General features: G+C 31.7%; 1 non-coding gene and 1 pseudogene across 1 annotated transcript; both read right to left on the reverse strand.

Annotated features, from left to right (window-relative positions):
• Positions 1 to 1,099: 1,099 nt before the first annotated feature.
• On the reverse strand, positions 1,100 to 1,181 carry TRNAS-CGA (transfer RNA serine (anticodon CGA)). Its single transcript has one exon. It is a non-coding gene; the product is annotated as a tRNA-Ser (tRNA).
• A 489-nt stretch (positions 1,182 to 1,670) lies between these two features.
• Positions 1,671 to 4,010, reverse strand: LOC118055599 (gamma-interferon-responsive lysosomal thiol protein-like; annotated as a pseudogene).
• Positions 4,011 to 4,753: the final 743 nt, after the last annotated feature.

Consider the following 4,753-nt stretch of genomic DNA (forward strand, 5'->3'; position numbering starts at 1 on the left):
GGGAAAGGACTGTCGAACTTTTATTGGAGTGGCTCTATATGGTATTTGTTTGGGAGTGTGATAGCGATTGTTTTTTAAATAATTTTTCATGCTAAAAAACATGTCAATAATATTTTTTTATTTTTTAAAAATTATTTTTGATATCAGCACATCAAAACGATCCAAAAAGTACAAACCGCACTCAATTTTAACAAAAACAAAAAATTTTGAAAATTTTCAAAAAACAAGTTCAATCGCAGTGCCAAACGGGCACTATTTCGGGTGCATTTGATATTAGGATGGTAGTGGTGGTTTAAAATAAATTTTGTTTAGAAATATATTAAAATATAAAATTATATTTTAAAAAAATTATTTTTAACATAAAATATTTGAAAATATAAAAAATTTAAAAATATATTATTTTTAAAAATAAAATAACAATTGATGTACCCTATTATTGATCTCAATGCTTTATTTATATATTAAATGTAATATAAGAATATTAATTATAGTAAGAATATAAGAATATATATAAAATGTAATTATATTCAAAAATTATATATTAAATTATATAATTATCAATGATAATATCTTTTCTTATAATCCAGTTTTTTTAAAAAAAAAAAAACAATGCTTTATTTGTATACCCCAGTAAAAAATAGACGTGGTAATTATAATCAGAATATGATTATTTTTTTCTTAATTGAAAGTCAATTATTGTTGTTCCAAGATTATTAAATTTTTTATTCCTACTTTGTCAAATTTAAAACATGTCAATTATCATGCACTTAATATCGCTGTTTTTTAAGGTTAAGGGTTGGTTAAAACAAATAATATAAAATATTTATTTATCTATAAAAGATAATATTTACATTTCAGATATATAAAAAAAGAGGGACAACTTTGTCATTTGCAAATTAAACAATTTAGGGTGTTTTGTTTACACTATCACACCATGATTTTTTAAAAAAAAAAAATTTGCTTTATATTATTTTTTTATTTTTTTTATATGCTAATATAAAAAAAATATATTATTTTTTTTTAAAAAAAAAAAAAAAACAACCTTCGTTACAATATCAAATACTAACAAAAAAAATAATTAATGAAACGTTAAAAACATCGTCGACAGCAGGATTCGAACCTGCGCAGGCAAAGCCCAACAGATTTCGAGTCTGTCTCCTTAACCACTCGGACATATCGACTAGCCCTTACCGTGTCACCAAATAAAATATATATTGATGAAAAAAAATAACGGGGCCCACCTAAAAATGCGGCCCCTCTAAGAGAGGACTTACATGACGAGGAAAGAATTGCGTCCCTTAAATTACTCAGAACATTGATTTTAGTACACGGCAGCCTTTGTGATTCCAATTGTCCATCCCTTTTTAGACATTTGACCACATGTATTCTTGAAAACGCTGTTATTGCTTCCCTTATTTTTAAACCTAGATAATATTCTAGGAGATTAAATAGTTTAGTTGATAATTGCTTCAGGTAAAATTTAGCTCTAGCATGATTGAGGTGTGACAACCAAGTCTTGCTAGCGGAGGATAGGATCCTGAGGAAGAAAACTAAACCGCTGGACCATCCCACTCAGGTGGACACATCTCCCCCTGATGGATGCCGTGCAGGTCATCTAGTCTATCAGCACCATTCTTAGCATCAGCTATCCACTGTTGTGCTCAGGTGGGTGCATCTCTATCAAGGTGTCATATTAGATCACTGCAACAAACCACAGGACCGCCTGTTATCAAGCACAATACAGGATACAGGTATTCATCGAGACACATACCTGTTGCTCAGTTGATATATATATACAGACAACATATTATCTAACAGCACCCCAATCCCCCAACCACAAAACAACGTTATCTGGTAGTAAATGACAGCAGTAGTTGCTTTCAGTCGAGAAAAGGGGGTGGCAACTTCAGACATGCACTTAGCTGAGTACTGGTGACTTGACAACATATATAGCGTGCCAGCAGCAAAGCAATCAAACTAGAAAGTATTTGGAACTGAGATGCATCCATGCTGAAGCAGCTCTGATCTCCTTCTACTGCATCCACAATGATATTGCTGATTTAATTTGTTCCAATAGCGTTGATATAATCGTATCCCTGTAGCAAACTGGAGGGATTGATTTTGCTTTTGGCCTTTGGATGGAATAACCAGATGGTTTGCTGCAAGCTTTGGGTGTGGCAGTGCCTTTGGAGGCCTTGCAGATGTACATTATGAAGTCTTCATAATCCTGAAAAAAACAGAGTAATTCCTGAATTCCACCGAGTAATCTTTTAAAAGTAGAAAAAGAAAAGGAAAGAAATCAATAACTTGTGAACAACCATCAATTGTTCATAAGTTGAGATCATCACAAATAGCAAAATTGCATGTAAAATCGCAGAAAGTCCTGGTGGCAAAAATACGAAGTCTACAATCAATAACCATTTCTTAAGGTTACAGTTAAAGTCAGCAGAACATAAGACAACGAACATTTAGGTGGAGGGCCAAACTGAAATACAGATAACCACGCAACAAGTGGGAGAAACACACCAAAGATGGCATCATCACCATACACTTTAATTTCAGAACCTGAGCTATAGGCTTCTAGTTGCATGATCTTTTCTCTCAAGACCATTTGATTCAAGTAAGCATTGCTTCAGGCTTTCCTCGCTGTTGCCAGACAAACTTTAAAGAGTTCTAAAGCAATTAAAGTCACCACAGCATTTTCAGTACTTCTGTTCCAGTTCACTTTCGCCTCGCTGTCTGTTTCCTGTCTAGCCTAATTATCCCTTCTTTTAAACAGTATAATTGTTCTTCTGATATCTAATGAGCATGATTTAAACTTCTCTTATCCAAGCTTCCAGGTTTAGTGGGCCTATAATCTATTTCATAGCAGGGTAAAGAAAACAGAAACGATTTCCTTACCCAAATAAAATCAATTCAGGAGATAAACTCACAGTAGCAAGAATCACAAGATTAAATCTACCTTCTTAATACATTTGCTTCAATCAAAGGTCTTTCCCTAATAGTGCCCCGGAAAATAGGAAGTTTAGACAGATAATCAGTAACAAAGCTTAATCCTCATCAGCATCTATAACAAATCACAGTCAACACTTTATCGGAGCTTCCTAACATCTAACAGTCATGAAATCAAAGCCTTAACTTCATTGTGTCTATATAAAACACCTTCAGTTAATACGCAATATACAATATCAGCTTCATCAACCAGATACGAAGTCAGTACATTTCAATGATCTATTAAAAAAACCAGCTGTTGGTTACTGTAACCTAAGAGTAATCACCACATTTATAGATCTGTTCTTGGTAACTTCATTTGTTAGTTCATAGAGAGAACGGTTTCAGAAAATCACCTCCCACGACTTGAATTAACCGACTACAAAAGCAAAGTAAATCTAACAGTAAACTAACCTCATCGCCATATCCACCAGTATAGCACTCAGAAACAGCCCTTGGATCCAAATCCAATTCCTCGAAGCAAGACTCCCGTTCTGGGTACTTCCTCTCATAAACCAATCTCTCGACACAATAAACAAAAGGAAAATGGTCTTCCTGCATCATAAACATCACAGTTTTAAGACAAAGACTAGCGAAACACACAATTACAAATACTAACCAAATGAAAACACACTTGAAGAAGCTAACGAGTCTAACCAATTTAGGCCAGGCATGAATTGCACAAGCTTCCACTGTATTCAATAAGCATTCATAATTTCATATGGACCATGCTGCGATTTAAACATGAAAGAAACAAACTTTATTAGCTTAGCAATTCCTTACCGATAAAAAGATTTGGTTTTTCAATAGGATAATAATAGTCAATGAAGTAAAAGCTCAAAAGTATTTTTTTTATTAAGAACCTGGCAAGCAAAGGTGTCGTTTCCTCTGATTTTGGCATTACCCCAAGGAGAGAGGTAAGGATCAACGATTGAGAGAAGCTCGTCATCTTCAACGAGCTTGTTAAAGTAACTCACTATGGAATTAGAGCTGTATGGACTATGGACATAGAGATTCATATATTAAAATGATTTTAAAATATTAAAATTAAAATTAAAATAAAAAAATATATATTATTTTTTAAAAATATTAAAACATAGCCTTACTAGATTTAAGTTAATCTAGTATTTCTTAGATAATATGGTTTAATTGGTTTTTTTTCAAAAAATTATTTTAAAAAATATTAAATTAATATTTGAAAGTGTTTTTTTATAATTATGATATATTAACGTTAAAAATAAAATAAAATGTTATTTTAATATATTTTTAATTTAAAAATATTTTAAAAAAATATTATATAATGTATTACTAAACACACACCTCATCCTCATACTGACCTCCGATCTAATGCATGGAATGATCCACACCTTCTATATGGGTTAAACATCCATGCTTGATTCACTTTTTAGGTGGCGTTTGATATAAAGTTGTTGGGTAGGTCTAACCTATAACATGAACATTAGCCCATGATTAAATTCATGAGGCAATGGTGTGAAGTATTCGCTTCGATTTGGTTGTGCGGCATAAATAGAGTTGAGCAAAAATTTATTATGTTTTGTTTAAAATTAAATTTTTTATAGTTTTGAATTGTTTTGATGGGTTAATATTAAAATTAAATTTTAAAAATTAAAAAAAAATTAATATATTTTTAAATAAAAACAACCTTTATTGTATTATCAAATATTCCCTTCATGAAAATGGTTACTGTTAGCAAGAGATGGTCTTTCATGTGTTGATCACCCCGATAGCGTGATGGGAGAAA

This window comes from Populus alba, chromosome 1 (assembly GCF_005239225.2).
Source record: "Populus alba chromosome 1, ASM523922v2, whole genome shotgun sequence".
NCBI lineage: Eukaryota > Viridiplantae > Streptophyta > Magnoliopsida > Malpighiales > Salicaceae > Populus > Populus alba.